Source organism: Hipposideros armiger, unplaced genomic scaffold, assembly GCF_001890085.2.
Source record: "Hipposideros armiger isolate ML-2016 unplaced genomic scaffold, ASM189008v1 scaffold_319, whole genome shotgun sequence".
Lineage (NCBI taxonomy): Eukaryota > Metazoa > Chordata > Mammalia > Chiroptera > Hipposideridae > Hipposideros > Hipposideros armiger.
The window spans coordinates 1,534,043-1,553,599 of record NW_017731669.1 but is presented as its reverse complement, the minus strand read 5'-3'; the positions used below and the strand labels follow the sequence as shown (position 1 = coordinate 1,553,599).

The 19,557-nt window shown below is 44.3% G+C and overlaps 1 pseudogene; it reads left to right on the top strand.

Annotated features, from left to right (window-relative positions):
* The window catches only part of LOC109392206 (putative protein FRMPD2-like), a 30,424-nt pseudogene extending 11,101 nt beyond the window's left edge, over nt 1-19,323 (top strand).
* The last annotated feature ends 234 nt before the right edge of the window (nt 19,324-19,557 follow it).

Here is a 19,557-nt window from a genome sequence, read left to right as displayed (position 1 = left end):
ATTATTAGTTTTGTAGCATTGTGGTCAGAGAAGATGCTTGATATGATTTCAATCTTCTTAAATTTATTGAGACTGGTTTTGTGTCCTAACGTGTGGTCTATCTTGGAAAATGTTCCATGTGCACTTGAGAAGAATGTGTATTCTATTGCTTTGGGGTGAAATGCTCTAAAAATATGAATTAAATCCAGCTGGTCTACGCACACACACACTTCTGCGCCAATTCCAGCAGACCAACGCAGTCCCAGACCTGAGCCTCTGTGGGAGGGCTCAGTCCTGAAAAAATGGCGGCCTCCTGTGCACTACTCGTATGTAAGCTCCACACCAGGGGAACAATGGTCCCCAAAACCTCCAGCTCCTGCACCAAAGGCACTCAGCTCAGTCCTTCCCAGAGGCTCCTCTGCCCCACTCACAAAGCTACTCCCTCTACCATAACCGGGTGAGTGCTCACCAGCAAGTGAGTCGGTTTCCCGGCTCCACTGGTTCTCTAGCTGCCTCCAGTCACCGAGCCGAGCAAACAGAGTCCTCACTATTTTCTACTTCCAGCTATCATAGAACTCCTCTTCCCGGCAACATAACTCTGGGGTGGTGAGTGCGGTGTGGGCCTGGAGGGTCTCTCCCCCAACCGGAGAAGCCTCCCCTCCGCTGAGGTGTCCCTCATGGGGTTGCCCTCTCTCGTCTACACCCCTCCTACTGGACTTGACGTGGCCTCCTTTTTAAGTCCTTCGTTTAGAGGTTCTGTTCATCTAGGGTCCAGCGAATTTCCGAGGTTGAGTATCTTATAAATTATTTGTAATTTTGGTGTGATCCTGGGAGGTATTCGGCCTAGCGTCTGTCTATTCCGCCATCGTACCGGAAGTCTTCAGTCCATGACTTTTTTGAGGGGAGCTTGTTGACTACTGATTCTATTTCATTACTAGTAATTGGTTGGTTCAGATTTTCTGTTTCTTCTTTTTGTTTTTCAAAAAAACTTTTTTATATTGGGGAATTGGAAGAGGAGAACAGTGTTCGGGAATTGGGGCGGGGGACCAGCCAAGTTATTGTTCTTCAGTCTTAGTTGTGGAGGATGCCAGTTGCCATCTGACTGCCCGTCAGCAGCTCGTGGCCTCTAAGCTCAAGGTGCTGTGTTACAATCTTATTTGTGGGTGGGCGTAGCTACCATCCCATGCAGGAGTCGCACCAGGAACCTTGTTTTTAAGAGCTCATGCTCTATCCACTGAGCCATCCAGGTGGCAGCTCAGCTCAAGGTGCTGAGTTCAGTCTTAGTTACGGGCGGGCATAGCCCACCATCGAACAGGCAGTCTCGTTGTTAGGAACACATGCTCTCATCAGCTGAGACATCCTGCCACCTGTTGGCAACTCAGAAGCAGCTCAGCTCAGGCACAGCATCACTGGCTCATGTGGGAATGGAGCAGGCAGCCCTGTTGCTCAGAGATTTCACTCTTAAGCTAACTCTTAACCAACTGAGCCACTCTGCTGACCCTTCTGTTTCTTTTTGATTCAGCTTTAGAAGATTGTATGCTTCTAGGAATGCATCCATTTCTTCCATATAGTCCAATTTGTTGTGCATAGTTGCTCAGAGTATTTCCTTAAAATGTTTCGTATTTCTGTGGTGTTCGTTTCCACTTTGGTTTCATTTTTGATTTTATTCCTTTGGGTCCTCTCTTTTTTTTTGATGAGTCTGGTTAAAGGTTGGCCAATTTTGTTTATCTTTTGAAAAAAACAGGCCTTGGTTTCATTGATCATTTGTATCATGTTTTTGATCATCTATTTCAGTTATTTCCACTCTGATCTTTATTATTTCTTTCCTTGTACTCACTTTGGGCTTTGTTTGCTGTTCTTTTTCCAGTTACCTTAGGTGTAAAGTTAAACTGTTTATTTGAGATATTTCTTGTTTCTTGAGGTAGACCTGCATTGCTATGAATTTCCCTCTTAGGACTGTTTTTGCTGTGTCTGATAGATTTGGGTCATTGTGTTTTCATTTACATTTGTCTCAAGGTATCTTTTGAATTGTTCATTGATCTCATTGTTGGATCCATTCATTAGTTAGTAGCAGGTCATTTAACCTCCATGTGTTTGTGTGTTTTTCGGTTTTTTACTTGTTATTGATTTCCAGTTTCATACCATTGTGGTCAGAGAAGATGCTTGATATGGTTTCAATCTTTTTAAATTCATTGAGACTTGTTTGGTTGCCTATCATGTGACCTATCTTGGAAAATTTTCCATGTGCACTTCAAAAGATTGTATATTCTGCTGCTTTGGGGTGAAATACTCTAATAACATTCATTAAATTCATCTGGTCTATTGGGTCGTTTAAGGCCTGTTTCCTTATTGATTTTCTGTCTGGAAGTGCTGTCCATTGGTGTCAGTGGCGTGTTAAATTTGCTTACTATGAATGTGTTACTGTTGATCTCTGTCTTTATGTCAGTCAATATTTGTTTTACATATTTAGTACTCTCATGTTGGGTGCATAGATGTTTACTAGGGTTACATTTTTTTGTTGGATTGATCCCTTTATCATTATGCAATGTCTTTCTTTGTCTCTTATTATAGTCTTTGTTTTAAAGTCTATTTTGTCTGATATAAGTATTGCTACTTCAACTTTTTCCTTGTTTCTATTTCCATGAAATATCTTTTCCATCCCTTTACTTTCAGTCTATGTGTGTCTTTCAATCTGGTGGGTCTCTTGTAGACAGTATATATGTGGTTCTTGTTTTCTTATCCATTCAGCTACCCTATGTGTTTTGACTGGAGCATTTAATTCATTTACATTTAAAGTGATTATTGATAGGTACATAGTTATTGCCATTTTATTATTTATATTTTTTATCTTTTTGTTTGTTATTTTCCCCCTTCTTCTTCTTAAAGTAGTCCTTTTAACATTTCTTGTAATAGTAGTCTTTTAACATTTCACTGGCTTGGTGATAATGAATTCCTTTAAGTTTTTCTTGTCTGGGAAGCTCTTTATCTCTCCTTCAATTCTAAATGATAACCTTCCTGGGTAGAGTAGTCTTGGTCATAGGCACTTGTTTTTCATCATTTTGAATATTTCCTGCCACTCGCTTCTGGCCTGCAAAGTTTCTGTTGAGAAATCAGCTCATAGTCTTATGGGAGTTCCCTTGTAAGTTAGTTCTCTTTCTCTTGCCGCTTTTAGGATTCTCTCTTTGTCTTTAACCTTTGTCATTTTAATTATAATGTAACTTGGTATGGGCCTATTTGGGTTTGTCTTATTTGGGACTCCCTATACTTCCTGTGTTTGTATGTCTATTCCTTGACCAGGTTAGGGAAGTTTTCAGTTATTATTATATCTTCAAATAAGTTCTTGATCCCTTACTCCCTCTCTTCTCCTTCTGGTACTCATATTATGAAAATGTTGTTACACTTGATGTTATTCCAAAGTTCCCTTAAGCTATTTTTGTTTGTTTTTATCCTTTTTTCTTTTTGTTATTTGGTCCAATTAGGTGTTTTCTGCTACCTTGTCTTCTAAATTGCTGATTTGATCCTCTGCTTCATCTAAATTGCTGTTGATTCCTTCTAGTGTATTCTTCATTTCAGTTATTGTGTTCTTTATTTCTGATTGGTTCTTTTTTATGGTTTCTATGTCCTTTCTTCATGCTCACTATCTCTTTGTTGAAGTTCTCACTAAGTTCCTTAAGCATTCTTATAACCAATGTTTTAAACTCTGTCTCTGGTAGGTTGGTTGCATCCATTTCATTTAGTTCTTTTTCTGGAGGTTTCTCCTGTTCTTTTATTTGGGATATGTTTCTTTGTTTCGTCATTCTGGCTGCCTCTCTGTGTTTGCTTTTATGTATTAAGTAGATCTCCTATGTCTCTCAGTCTTTGCCTGGTGGCTTTATGTAGTATGTGTCCTGTGTGGTCCAGTGGTGCAGTCTCCCTGATCACTTGTTTCAGGAGTGTCCTTTGTGTGTGTTGTGTGTATTCTTTTGTTGAGTTGATCCTTGATTGCTTTTGGCACATCAGTGGGTGGGATTAGTTTTCAGGCTGACTGGCTGTGAGGATTGGCTATGCCCACAGTGTATGAGTTGCTGTGTGGGGGCTTACCTCTTGGAGGCAGATGTGCCCCAGCAGGCTCTTGTGCCTGTTGGGACCACTCTTTGGGCATGCTGCTTGTGGGGATAATCGGGTAGTGCTTTGGTGTGGTCTGAAGCCAGCCTCTGGGTGTGTTGTTTCTGGCGTTTCTTTGGAGGGGCTCCTGTACAGGTTGATTTCAGCCTTGTTTGTGACTGGCCCAGGGCTATCTGGTAGGTGCTACAAAGCTATATGTTGTTGGTTTCTGCCTGTGCTCGGCCTGGAGGAATGTAGGGATGGCCTCATTGTGAAATGAGACTGGCTGCCACCAGTATTGGGCCTGGGGAAGCTTAGCAAAAGGTCTAGAGCCCCCCTAGGCCTATTGCCACCTGCTAGCTGCCCATAAGGCTCAGCTGCTGAAAGAGCCACATTAGGTGCTTGCATCTGACTGGTTGACTCGGTGTTGAGAATCCCCACCAATGCAGCCTTGGCTGGGCAGGATTATGTCCCAGAGAGTCATGAGGTTTTTACAAAGTTAATGTTGATTCAGCTGTTGTGCCTGGCCTGTGACCACTTCACAAAGTGCCCTGAGAACACTGTAGATAGCCACCACTTGCCTTGCATCCGCAGATTCCTGAGAGTCACCCAAGAGGGGTTGCAGTGCAACTTTTGGCTGACCGCCCACCACCAAAAGTTCCCCAGACTGCGTCAGGCCTTCTGCTGCTGTGGAAGGCTTCCACAACTTGTGAGGCAGAGCTGGCTGCCCAGGAGCCAAGAGTACTCCCAGCAATGTAGTACTAGCAGTGCAGGGTCGGGACCCAGGGCATCACTAAGGTGGCATGCATGCACAGATTTTACTAGACCAATGCAGTCTCTGATTTGGCCCTTTGGGGTAGTGTTCAACAGAGAAAAGATAGGCTACATGTGAGGCAGGCGCCACACAATGACAGTGGCGGCTGTCCCTCTAGCCCTCACTCTGAAGCCACACAACTCAGTCTTTCCCCATATGCCCCTGCACTGGAGCCCAGGTGAGTCTTTACAAGCAAGCGAATCTGTGTGCAGGCCCTCTAATAGGATGTCTGAGCTTCCAGCCACCTTCCATCTCACCAGGATGGATGGACAGAGTCCTCCTGATTTTCACTGCCAGATGTTGTGGGGACTCCTCTTCCCGGCACAGGATCCCTGGGCTGGGGATCCCAGAGTGGGACTGGGACCCCTCCCTATTCAGGTGGAACCCCCACCACTGAGATGTTTCTCCCAGTGTTCAACCACTAACTGGGGATTTGGGGTCATCCTGTTTTGTATCTCTTCCCTTCCTATCAGTCTCAATGTGGCCTCTTCTTTATATCCTTAGTTATATGGTTCTGTCGAGCTAGGCTTTAGATGATTCTTGAGGTTGATTATTTTATAATTTAGTTGTAATTTTAAAGTGATCTGGGAGGCAGCATGCATAGCATTCACCCAATCTGCCATCTTAGACATTCTGTCTCATCTTACTTCTTAAATATCTGAGGAAGACTTGCTTCTAATTAGGTTCATAATGAAACTGAAGATAAAACCCTGTCTTCTATGCTTGCTAAAGGTCTCCTAACACATATTCTGGGAGGTGGGTGTAAGGGCTGAAGGGACTGCAGTGGATTCCTTTCTGCCCTTCTTCCCCATTTTCTACTAAATTTACAGCTTTTGATGCTTAGCATTACATTGGTTGTTTTGTGTATCATAAAAATGTAATAAAAATAGTGAAAAGTAGACACTTTTCAATGTTTATAAAACAAAAGCTCCATAAAATATTATACATATCAGTCAGGGTCCTGGCTGATAGTTAAGTCATTTGAGGAGAGTTTAGTAAAAGCATGGACAAGGGATAGCATGGAGCCCCTGGGACTGGGAACAGGGGATGCAGTTATTTATCCACACCCCCACCCCCAAGTCCAAAGGGATATTGGAAGGAACAATTACCCAAACCCAGGAGCTGAGACAGCTGGGTTCTGTGCACTCACTGACAGGAGCTGTGCCATTAGCTGAGGAGTGTAGTCATTCTGTGGCAACCCCAAAGGCACCGACCTCCCTCTCCTCTCCATCTCTGATCCCTGCCTATGCTGCCATTGGCTGATCCCAACAGGAAGCTTCACTGCAGACTGCACAGGCCCACTTCCAGAGCACAGCACAAGCTGGACAAAGGAAGAGATAGGCTCTGGCATGAGGTGAGGTGAGGAGGGGAAGACAATCCACAGAACAGTGTATGTTTGGGTGGTGTGCCTTCATCCATTTAGCTTCAGATCCAAGAACCATTCTCTGAGAACCATGGCAATATCATAGGTAAGAGGTTTCAAGGGCCTGAGCTGAGCCATGGCAGGAAGCTCAGGGCCGAGGGTCAGGCTACTTAGATTGGGGTGGTGGTGCCTACATGACTGGTGGTCCTGAGATGAGCGGTTAGGAGGGACAGGAGTTTGAGATGAGAACAACCATTTGTTTGAGTTACTGTCTGTTTGAAGAAAAGGCATCAGTATTGGCAGGAAGGCCCTGGGCAGACCCTGACCATTTCTAGCCCAGCATCAGGGCATCACCTTTGTTGGAGCTGAAGGTAGTGCTCTTGACTCCTCATACTTTGGGGAGTCAGACCCACAGTGGTGCTCTCCAAAGTTCTCCAGATGGGGGTGGAAGAGCCAGCAACAGGGAGATAGTGGGGAGCACAGAAGAGAGGACCTCACAGTCATGCCAGCCCACATCTAACTGTGGAATTTGGTTTCTTGTAGGAGGTGCTCCATTTACTGTGAGGGCCCTCACAGGAAGTCACGCTCCTGCTGTGTCGACCCCTTCCAGGTGTGCTGCCTGAGATGGACCAGGGGTGGTATGTAAGACATGGTGCCCTTGTTCTCTCCATATACCTCATGTTCAGGCATTCCTTTTCTTGTCTGGTAGGTCCTGAGAGGCCTAGCTTCACTTTAGGTAGGGTTCAATGCCACCTTCTCTCCCTGGGGCAGGAAAATAGCTGATCCCCTAGCCTCAATTAGTCAGTAACAAGATCATGAGGTCTTATCTCTGTCTTTTCCTATCCCTCCCTCCTTCTGCCCCTCTTGGCAGTTGCATCTTCCCACAGATGATTACATGTTTAGATCTTGGCCATGAGAGCTCTATGGCCAGGTTCTCTGGCAGCCCAAGCATCAGAGAGAGGAAAGGAGAGCAAAGGGAGAAGATACAAAATCAAAGTAAGGAAAGGTAAGAATTTCATTCTGAGGAATGAAATGGAGAGCAGGATGTATATGCACCCTCCTAAAGCATGAATTAGGCACATATAGTCTAGTGCAGGGGTCAGCAAACTGCGGCTCACCAGCCACATGAGGCTCTTTGGGTACATACATGTGGTTCTGAAGTACAATTGAAAAGGAAAATAAAACTATCACAATTTCATTTATAAAATTTTTAAAGGATATTATTCACATAATAGTGATTTAATTTGTTTTATGGCTGTTGAATAATTTTTAAATTGTTGTGAGATAGAGGATTGACTCTTCCGTTTCAGAAGTTTGCCAACCCCTGGTCTAGTGCAAAGAAAAGAGGTATGGGAATCAGAAAAATTCAGAGTTTTTACCTGATGCCTGTATTAGATTCTCCAGAGAGATAAAACCAAAAAGATGTATATGTGTGTATGTATTTGTGTGCCAGTAGCAAGTGTGTGTAAGAGAGAGAGAGGAAGAGGGAGAGAAGAGAAATTTTAAGGAATGGCTCATGTGATTGTGGGGGCTGGCCAGTCTAATTCTGCAGGGCAGGCTGACAGGCTTGAAACTCAGGGAGGAGTTGACGTTACAGCATGTGTCCTAAAGCAGTCTGGACGCAGTATTCATTCTTTCTTGGAGATCTCAGTCTTTTTCTCTTAAAACCTTCAGTTGATTGGATGAAGCCCACTCACATTAAGGAGAGTAATCTACTTTACTCAAAGTCTGCTGATTTAAACATTAACCTCACCTAAGTAATACCTTCATAGAAACATCTAGACTAGTGTTTGGCCAATATTGGGGTCCTGTGGCTTAGCCATGTTAGCATTTAAAATTAACCATCACAATGCCACCTGTTGGGTCCCAGGACACAGGCTCTGCAGCAGAGATTCGAATGCAGAAGGTTTATGGGGTAGGCTCTTGGGAACACCCCTGGAAGGGTGAGGGAAGCAGGACTAGGTAGAAGCAGAAGAAATGTGGTGCAGCTGCAACGGGGGCCTCGGCTGACCCACAGGGAATTCTGAAGCTGGGATGTCCTTTCCGAGCTGTCCTTAAGTGGAAGAAGAGGGCCTGTGCCTTAGCACCCAGCATCAACCAGCCTTGGGACATGGGCTGCCCCAAGGGAGGGGGCCTAAATTTGGCCGAGGGAGCTCCCTTGAGCTAAACCCAGTTCTTGGAGAAGGGCTAGCTGAGAGCCCTCAGCAGCTGGCACTCCCAGAAGCTGGGGGATGAGGGCCTCAGTCCTGAAGGGGGATCTGTGTGGGCACCTCAGAATCACACACTCCTACTCAGCCACTTGCTTGTTGCATGGGCCTTGGGCAATTGCCTAACTTCTCTAGGCTTCATGATTCTTCATCTATAAGACATGGCTAAAAATGATCATTTATTCTCACTGAGGGTGATAGGTACTAGAGAGAGCACAGGGGGTTTGGTGACCCAGATAGTCTTGATTCTTGGACTCCAAGAGGTCATTTGACACCAACTTTGGTGAGAAAAGAGCTATTGAAAGGAAATCAGAAAGTTTCCAGTTTGGAAAAAAGCTTAGATGACAGCAATTGCATTAAGCAACTGAATGGGTTGAGAAAGGGTCAAATTCGTGCACACACAAAGATCAGGTCGAGGGGCTTTCTGCCATGTATTTTTGTTGAAATCTAGGAAATGTTAGGGGAAAAGTTCTCCTTCTGTCCTGGAGAATAGTTCCACCCAGGAAAGCCCAGGAGAGCTTAGTGGGAGGGCTTGGGGTAAGGTATGGTTGGCATATTTTCTTTATTCTCCTACCTGGGGCCAAGTGGAAAGGAATTTTCATTCATATGTGTGGCTCTAGAAGTCAGATTGAAGACCAAGGAAGGGAACATTTAGTTCATAACTAGAATAAAGTACTCATGAAAAAGAGTCAGCTGTACGAACATCTGGAGTAGGGTCATTCCAGGTAGAAGGAGTAGCAAATACAAAGACTCTGAGACAGGAATGACCTGAATGCTTGATGGACAAAAATATAAACAGTTGGTGCTTGGACTGTAGTGACTGAAGGGAAGAGTGGAAGGGGAAGAAGTTGTAGAGGCAGTTGGGGTCACATTATATAGGACCTTGTAGGTCTTGGTAATGTGCTAATTCAATCCTGGCTGCAACAGGAAGCCACTGGAGGGGGCGGTGGTGGGAGGGTGAAGGGTCAAGCAGGAACATACACTTATCTGGCCTACACTTTAGAACAATCAGTCAAATTGCTGGTGGAGATGGACTAGAGCAGGTAAGCCAGCGGCAATTCAGGTAAGATATTATTGTGGCTTGGACCCAGGTTGTAGCTGAACAGTTAGTAAGAAGTAGTCAGATTTGGGATATATATGGGAGGTAGGCCCCCTAGGATTACTTTTGGATATGGGTATGAAGAAAGAACACAAAGTTTGGCCTGTGCAACTGGATGAATGATGGTATCAGTTACCAAGATAGGGGTTGCTTAGAAGGAGCAGTTTACAGTACATGGAGAAGAAGCAATAGTTCTTGACAGCCAATGGAGATGTCTAGTAGGCAATTATTTGTGGAGAAGTGGCAGGAGGTCAGTGCTGGAAAAAGAGGATTTAGGAGTTGTCAGCAAATAACACCATTTAAAGCCATGAAATGGATACCACCTTGGGAAAAGGTACAGAAAAAGTAAAGAGGAGGGCTGAGAGGTAAGCCATGGGACACCCCAACTCTGAGAAATCTGGTCCATAGAAATGAGACAGCAAATGGGACTGAGACGATGTGGCCTGGGACCTGGTAGGAAAACCAGGTAAGGACAGAGTTTAGAGTAAACTTCATGTTTAAGTAGAGTAAATGAGTAAAGGATGTTCTCAAAGAGAAAGATGAGGGCCCGGTTATGTTGAATGTTGCTGAAAGGCAGGGTGAGAGAAAGACAGAGAATTATTCTTTGACTTTAGAAAGGGTAGGTCTTTAGAGACCCTGATTAAAGCAATTTCAGCTGGGGACTGAATGATGCAGACAAAAGCCTGGTTTGAAGAGCAGAGAAATGGGGTGGCTACTAGGTGGAGGGGGATGCTGGAGTAGGAATACAGGCTGGTCAGTAGAGTTTACTACAGGGGATGAAGGATTCTTATCTGAATATGTTCATTCTCACCATGAAGTAAGAAGCAAGGTGGGGGTGGTTGTGAAGACTTGATGAGAGAGAAGATGAGAAATTATGTAGAGAGTAGAGAGCAGGAAGCTGAATTTATGAAGGAAGTAGAGAAAGGTTATCTGGAAGTCTTGAGTGTCCATTTGACCTCTGCACTAATACATCTGGCGTTATCAGTGTCTCAGAAGCAGGCGCGAAGTCCACATCTACATAGTGTCATTAAGACTTGGAATTATTTTGACAGACATAAAGGCAGAGATCAACAGCAATACTATTGTAGTTGGGGACTTCAGCACTCCGTTGTCACCAATAGACAGATCCTCCAGACAGAAAATCAACATGGAAACAGTAGCCTTAAATGACACTTTTGAACAGCTGGATTTGATTGATATTTTTAGAGCATTTCACCCTAAAGCAACAGAATATACAGTCTTCTCAAGTGCACATGGAACATTTTCCAAGATAGACCACATGTTAGGACACAAAACAAGTCTCAATAAATTTAAGACGATTGAAATCATATCAAGACTTGGAATTAAAATGCAGCACCTGTGAGTAACATAGGATAGAGGCAGAAAGTGACAAGAGGGTAGGAGCTCAGGGTTTTCTGTTTTAAGGGAGTGTATATGGGGCAGATTATGTAATCTAAACAGAGGAAAAGGAAAGTGAGGACATTGGTGGCTGGGAGGGAAAGTGATGGTGAAATAGCAGAAGGTCCATCCCCTGGAAGCCTTGAAGAGGATGAAGGATTGCTGGAGAGCGAGTATGGGGATGATGAGCTGAAAGGAAAGGAGTGGTTTAAAATGAGATTTTGGGGGTCTCCCAAGGAGAATGAGAGAAAACATAACTGCTTTTCCTATTTTTTTATCTTATCTATTTCAAATTTTGATTTTTGGTATACTCTTTACAGTGTACATTATATATCAGTAGAGTCATAAGTGTTTCTAATTAAATAAAAGTACATATTTGGGGGTCCCTCCCATTGTGGGGTATGGGCAATCAGATAGGTGCAGAGACCACTAGGCTGGGTGGCAGAGTCAAGTTTTCTCTGCTGTAGGTGAGGGCAGGGGTGGGAGCTCAGCTCTGTCTGGCTCAAACGTCCATGTGCTTTTGCTGCATTCCATTAGGGACGTAGGTCATGGGATGAAAGTGCTAAAAGACAATTTTCAGGAAAATGTAAATCATGACTCTCACATAGATGTAAAAATGAACACATTAATAATTTTATCTAACTTATTCAATGAGGGAAGATATTAAAACTAAGCAAAAGAGATTTTAAGCACAATATCTTTATTTATGCAGAGTTATGAAATAGCACAGAGCAATGGATACAGCCAAAATCAGATAACCTAGAAGTTGTACCCTTGACAATACATAGTTTTCTACTGAAGTACAGATTTTTTTTTTCTATAGAAAGTTGAGGGCTGTTAGCACACCATTAGTGGGCCATCAACATCTGAACCTAAAAGGCCCAATGAGAATGTAAGTAGTTGAGGAGAATCAAGTAATGTTTGGAGAAGTGAGAAGGAGACCCAGGAAAGAGCATCAGGATGGGAGGGGAAATGAGGTTGTGAAAATGGGCCATCTTGGATGAGGACATATGAAGACAAAGAAACTAAAAAATTATATCCTATTGGAAAGTGGGATAAAGAATCATTGTTATGTTTTCATATTTTCTAAGTTTTCAAACCATTTTTTAATTAAAAAATAACACATTTATGAACAGCTTCCAATGGCCCAAGCTAAGAAGCTTAGAGATGGTTAAGTGTGTTGCCCAAGGTTAGTGCTAGCTGGGGTCCTGACAGAGAGGCTGACCCCATAGCCCATCTCATAACTGCTCTGTTCTGCAATCACATGAAAAAAACTTATGATTTTTTTAAAGAAGCAATTTTTATATTCTGCTCAGTGTGCACCATGAATCTACTAATCCTTAGCATTTCTTTTGCTCTCAGCAGACAAAATTTTACCAGGGCAACATGCACTGACTGAGAGCAGAGTCCCAGCCTGGATCAAGAGGACAGCTGGAGAGACAGTGCCTTTCCAGACACAGAGGACTTCCAACAGGTCACCAGAGAGGTACAATGGGACCAAGATATAGAGAGGCCCTGGGCCACTTCCCTCATGTTTCCTGGGGATTCCCATCCTCATTTATGCAGACTGAACCAGGAAGTGGATGTCACAGCATTGGCTACCTCTTTGGAAAAGGATGTGAGGCAAAACTGCTATTCGGTTTGTGATATCAGGAGGCTTGAAAGGTAAGACTCACCATATTTGCAGACATTTTTTGGTAAATTTCATTGCTAGGAATTACAATCGAGCAATCAATAACTGTGCTCAGATGCTTACTGGGTCCAGCACTATTCTAGGCATTTGGAGGAAAGGTGGACATAAGAGAAGCATAAGGTCTGGATCTGCTTGTAACCACAGCTTGTGAGCTTTGGGGAAAGCAAACCTCAACAGTGGCCCTTCAGTACCCTAAGAGATGACAGAAGGCAGGCCGTGGGTTTTCTTCACAGCACACAAATCTTTGTCCCACATCCTTCCTGGCTTCTTGAAGCATTGTGGAAGAAAGAAGTTCCCTGTATGTGTCATCATTTCTATTGCTAATATAATGCTTTGCAATCAACACTAGCTTTAAAAAAAATCTACATTTTCAGAACCAGAGTGACACATTCATTTTAATAGCTATTTTTAACTTAGGTCTGCATTTTTGTGCCCATCCACCTCTAAGTATTTCCAATTCTCAGTCCTGTCCTGATGGAAAACATACTATCAATATTTGATTCAGTTTGACAGAATTTATTACAGATACCCAAGGTGCATGAAGACCTGTTAGGAGCAGAGAGAGGGGTATGAATACTGAGGAAGGGTAAGATACTGCCCATAGGTGTGTGCTAGCTAGATGCATAGGCACAAAGCAGGCAAATAATGAGGAACAATGGTTTGTGTTTCACATTATATACACCCACTGAGATTAAATGGTTCTTTTTTGTTGATCATCTTAGAAGACCTACAAGGGTAGATCTATAGGCACAGGTAGGTGACATGAATTATGAAGCAGCCCACATAATGCAATTAGGCAGGGTGAGATCTATGACTAACTAGAGACAGACATATGTTCCCTAAAAGTATTCAGACACATTTTTTTACAGACTACTGTGCAAGCCAAGCAAAAGCCAACTAGTCTACAAAGTAGAACAAAGTGGGCGAGCACACTCGTCAGTGGTATTCATTTCATTGTCTGAAAATGCATAAGCACAAGTGTATTCTAGGCAGTAATTGATATGTTTGGTTAAACGATAAAGAGAATAATATACAGATATTTATTCAAGGATAACTATTAGTATGATCTTGTAGAACACATAAAATGAGCTGTACTTCCCTATAGTCATGGGGCCACTCTTGGATTTTTAAAGGTATTACTGCCTGGTAGTTTGGGGTGATGAATAGAGACCCTGAGAACTGGGTTATAAAGTGACTCAGGTTTTAAGTGTAAGCCTGGAGTTGACTTGCCATGTGCCTTTAGTTAATATGGTTATCAGTTATTAATAATAGTGTCTATTTTTACTAATTAACATAGGTAGTCACCGTTTCATTCATTGACTAACACAGTTGTTCATTATAAAATGACCTAATCCAACCTCATAGCCCATGCTAGAGTCTGCTTTGTGATATCCCTGGAGTAGGGGGCCTGCTTTTGCTTGAATATCTCCAAGGATGCAGAATTTACTTTCTCTTGAGGTGGCCCATTTTATCGTCATGTAGCTGTTGATCAGAAAGTGCTTCCTTATAGTAAGGGGAAATCTGCCTTTCTCTGTTTTCTACTTATGAGTCCTGACGCCTATTTCCTCCTATCTACCATTCCCTCCTTCCCCCCCTTTTTTTTTGCAAGAAGTATCACATTATTTTATTTTCCTGAATCAAATTAAATTTGGCTTCATGCCCCTCCTTGCAAGAGTACACTGGCTCCCCCCATGGCCACCTCTTCCCCCTTACGCTTGCCTCCCGTGGTCTTGGTAATGCCTCCAAGATCTGCCTCCCCACATTTCCTGGCTTTACTTTTGCTGTGTTTTCTCTCTCCCAGTCAGGAACCTTTCTTCTCTCTGAAGGAAGGATTCAAACTATGTTAGCTTCTCCTCTAACAGGACATTAGCTTGCACTTAACTACACACAATGTGACTGTCCCCTACAGGAAGAAAATCATGGCACATGCCCAATAGTCACTGAACAGTTCCCCCAGCTCCAGTGTGGGGTCAGAATTAGGATTCTAAAGTGGGGTTGTGGCTCTTGCCATCCACCCCCTTGGGATGTCTGTAGGTCAGTTCTGAGGTGGCCATCCCAGTCAACTGCCTCTTTGTTTCTGGCATTTGTGAGTCAAACCCTCTTTCCGCAGTTTAGAAGAAAAATAGCAAGGACTTCTTGATCATATGGCCTTGTTTCAGCTTCCCGTTTACTCACGTGCCTGGAGACTTGACTTTCTTGAGCTTGAGACTGCTCATGTGTACATGAAGACCTCAGAAATTCCACAGGGTGCTGTGAAGGTCAAAAGAAATAACACATGCGGACTGCTATCACAGATCCTGGTGCACAGCAGGAACCAACACAAGTCAGTGTTCTTTCCCTTTCCTGAGCTATTTCCAGCAAAAGAACATGTCTATCAATTGAAATTCCCAGCAAATTGCCAGAACTTACCATCTGCCAGGTGGCTACTTCCTAGAGCCAGATGGCTGCCAGTACCCCAGCATCCCAGTGTTTGTGGAGAAGATGAGATTTTGCTTTCCTTTCCATGTTCTCTTCTTTTACTGCATCGTATATCTGGAGACCCTGTATTCTGGAGTAGTAGATCTTTATAAAGCATGATGTAAAAAAGCATGCTCATGGAGAAGTATTGGAATAGTGTACTTGCCAGAGGGAGAACATGGTACTTAGCTGGAGTTATGCAAAGTTAGGGGATCAGGTAAAAATCACATCAAGCCACATTATGCTTGAACATCACTTTGGAACATGTGATGTCCCCCACCCCCCCTACCCTGGTGTGGGAGCAAACTACTTTTTCTTTAGTTGAGCCTCAGATGAAGTTTGATGGTTTGTGATTATGGGCTGTCTGCAAAATGCTTTTCTTTAAATGCTGGTCTTATAGGAATGAAGAAATGGCGGATTCTAGTTTCGCAGTCATGTTCAATTCAGGGCTTAAACTCACTGAGTAGAAAGTTGGTCATTGCAGAATGTTTAAGGTTGTTTCTTTTCTCCATTCTCTCTATCTCTATCTCTCTATCTCTATCTCCCTCCCCACCTCCCCCTACTTCTGTAAAAAAAGATGATAGAAGTCTTCAGATTCATTTAAGAATGCAAAATGAAGCCAAAGTCCTTGAAATGGACCCAAAGTTACTTTGTGCCTTCAGGGGAAGGAGGGCATGTATTCTTCCTGAAATAAGAGACAACGATTAGGAGCCAAATGTCTAACTCAACTGCAGCTGCAGTGCCAGCTGTTACATCAGAAGAGCTGGCCGAGGAATGAATGAGGCTATCAGGTGAGGGCTGCTGGTCAGATAGGAGGGTGCAGGGGACCCCTGTGAAGCCTGCTCTTGACTTGAAGTGTGGCTCAGAGGAGTTGGTGAGGCAGATGCCTGGCCAGGACAGCAGTAGTCTAAAATGGCAGAGCAGAGCTGATGGCAGGCCAGGGCCTGGGCACTGCCTTCAGCAGGGTTCTCTCCACATGCTTACAGGCTCCCAGGGGAAAATGTCCACCCTAAACACATCTAGCCAGGCACACCACTCTGACGACTCCTAACTATTGATCTCCAGCTCAGGATCATCATCATTTGAGCTGCAAATCCAGTGGTACACTGGACTTTTCCACTTGATGGCGTGGAGACACTGCAAACGTCACCTTTTAAATGCTCAACTCGGGGCTGGCAGGAGCAGTGGCTCTGAGCTCCCAGCTGCACTAACCAGGGCTAATGGGGACATCAGGTGGGGCCTGCTGCTGGAGAACTGGGGAAGGCTGAACCTCACATGAAGACAGAAACCCTGAGTTTCGTCACAAATGTAACCATAATAAAATAGGGCAATTATCCTGTGGCTCAGTTGGTTAAGAGCTCGCTCAAGAGTTTGGGCTCTGAGCAACAGCGGTTCGAGTCTAGCCCAAGCTGAGCAGCCGCTGAGCTGCCAACAGGTAGCAGGATGGCTCAGCTGAAAAAAAATAAATAAATAAAATAGGGCAATTACAACACCTTAGTATTTCAAGCCTGAACACTGTCTACTCATTTGGCGTGTCTTCCTGGAACGTGGACATGATTTTGGTGGCCCATGTCTCTGAAGGACAGCTGTCTAGGGAAATAAGGCCAGGTGTCTTCCACTCAGTAAATACCCTGTAACAAGCAGAGGCTTCACGATGATTCCACTGAATTCAGAGCCGAACTGGGATTCTTTTCCTTAAAAGCAGTTATTGAAGAGCGATAGGATTTGGGGGGTATGAGGAAGGGGTCTGGTTCTGGGGCCCTGCCAGCTGTGTGGGGGAGGCGGCTGGGCAGGGAGCCCACATGGAGTCTCCAGATTCTCTTCTAGGCATCGCCTGTCTGTAAAAGGCTCCTTGTCAGACAGCTTAGTAGGGAGGGAATGCGGTCATTAAACGTACCTGGAGGTCAGCAGAGAGCTCCTAGCACTCTGGTCCTCTCAGGCTCCAGATGGGAGACCCTAGCTGCCTTTGAGCCTAGGGTGAAGGACTCTCTCTGCCTCTTTACTTAGCATGTCCACCTGCCAAAGCATCTAGTCTTGCTCTAAAGGAATGCCACTGTCCTTATTAAATTCCCCAAATCACCAAGTCTGTCCCCTTCCATGAAATAGGCCGTGCCTTGGGGCTCTCACTGGCCTTCTTGTGCCTTTTCTTCCCTTGGTCACCTTTCTCCATGCCCACATTCAAACTCTAGGTCAGATCTCAAGGGCCGTCTCATGGCATGCATGGAAAGGTGGTAGAAAGGGAGTCATTCTTCCTGACTTGTGGTGGGATGAGAGCCAGGATTTCACCCTGGGGACCACTGATCCCCCTCCAGACACTCTGTCTGTCTTGTGCCTCAGGCTGACGGCCTCCCTGGGTCTCTATCCAGGTGAGGCCAATAGCTAGAGCCCCAAATCAAACCTAAAGAGCAAGTAGCTTATTAGAAAGGTTGGAGGAGTATGTTGGTGGGAGTTGAGCTATGGACCGTCAGGCACTGCAGTGGCTGATGGGCACCTGTTGCCACTTACTTCTCCTCAGCAGGGAGGGAGGAAGGGAGGGAGGGGCTGCTGCTTGGGGTGGGGGTTGGGGGGGACCTGGGCAATGGGCTGGATTTCCTATTCTTTAACAAAGCTTCCATGGTGTTCCTTCACTGTATTTATAAGAAAACACATTTTCTACCCAATTCATTCAAGTACGAAGTGTGGTTAAAAAATATGGTGAATATTTAAATTAAAAAAATTATTACAGGGCTGGCCGAGTGGCACGATGGTTAAGAACTGGCTTGGGATGCCGAGGACCCCGATTCGGATCCACATATGAGGGCCAGTGACACTGCCCTCTACAGCTAAGATGCTGAACAACAGCTCAACCTGGAGCTGGGCTGCTGTAAGTCACTGGCGACGGCGTAGGCTGTAGCCCCTGTGGCAGTGGGTTGCCATGGGCTACCGTGTGTAGCCAGCAGCCAGCGTGAGCGGCCAGCAGCCGCANTGTAGCCAGCAGCCAGCGTGAGCGGCCAGCAGCCGCAGTGAGCGGCCATCGAGAAGCCGGCAACTGATGTGACTCGCCTGGGAAGAGCGCAATGATGGTGCCAAGTTGGGCCAGTGAAGCAACGTCCTCCACAACTAAACTGAAGAACAAAACGACAGCACCTTGTCTGTTCCCCTTCCCTCAATTCCCCAGCACTGTTCCCATTCCCCCAATTCCTCAATAAAAATCCTAAAAAACAAACAAAAAACCCCCCCAAAAAACAAACAAAAAAATTATTACAGTAAAAGACACATTGCTATTAATCCTCTTCAAAATACTCCCCTTCACTTTGAACACACTTTCTGAAGCAGTTCTGCAAGTCCTGTTCGTGAGTAACTTTAGTTGCACTGTTGTGGCTGCCTCCATGTCCTGAATTGATTCCAAACGTTTACCTTTCATGGTCATTTTGACTTTGGGGAAGAGCCAGAAGCTGCACAGTGCCAGATCCAGTGAATAAGGTGGATGAGGACACACCGTAGTGTTTTTATTTGACAGAAATTGCCACACCAGGAGCGATGTGTGACATGGAATATTGTCATGATAGAGGATGAAGTAAAGGCACTCACAAAACAGGACTTGCAGAACTGCTTCAGAAAGTGCCAAGAATGACAGGATAGGTGTGTTTGAAGTGAGGGGGAGTATTTTGAGGCGGATTAATGGCAATGTGTCTTTTACTGTAATAACATTTGTTTTCTGCTTTAAACATTCACCCTATCTTTTGATAATACCTCATACTTTGTTTTAAACCAATTTTCCCTTGAAGTTCTTAATAATTTTGAAATATTGGTTTTTTAAAGTGAATGTTCTTCTTTAGCCCTTGTAGCATATGGTCTCCTTATATACACAAGAATATGTGTATATTTACATGAACTGTACTTTTACATATACCCTGTAGCTTTCATGTTCAGAAATAATGTCTCATTGACAGCAAAACAGGTTGAGACGTACAGTCTTGCTTTACTGTGGAGGAGGACAGGCTTTATGGGTGTTTGGGGACTTGTAGCTATTGGGAGGTACCCAAGCTGATTTTAAGGGAAAGAGGCATTACTGGAAAGGGGAAGGGTGGTCAGGGGACAAGGAGCAAAGCCAGCCCACTGATTTGGGGGTGGGAAAGGAGGCCGATAAACAAAAATTCATGTATTTGGTAAAAAGCTAAATTTTTGTGCATTTCTTTTACATTTTCCCACTCATCATCTCTAACCAGACTTTCAACAGATATTTTCTGAGCACCTTCTCTGCATGTTTGAAACTGTGCAAAATGCTCTTTTTCCATCTGCATGGACTGCTCTTTCTAATCAAAGAGCATGCTTGGCGACTTTGGGCAACCTCTGGAAGGCTTTCCTTTCATTGTTGTGTCTCTGCTTCATTGCCAGACAATGAACCTCACCGTGCATCTGCCTCTTGTGTCACATGGTGAGTAAATGTCATTTTAGCTGGCTGCCTTCAAATGAGCACTTTTT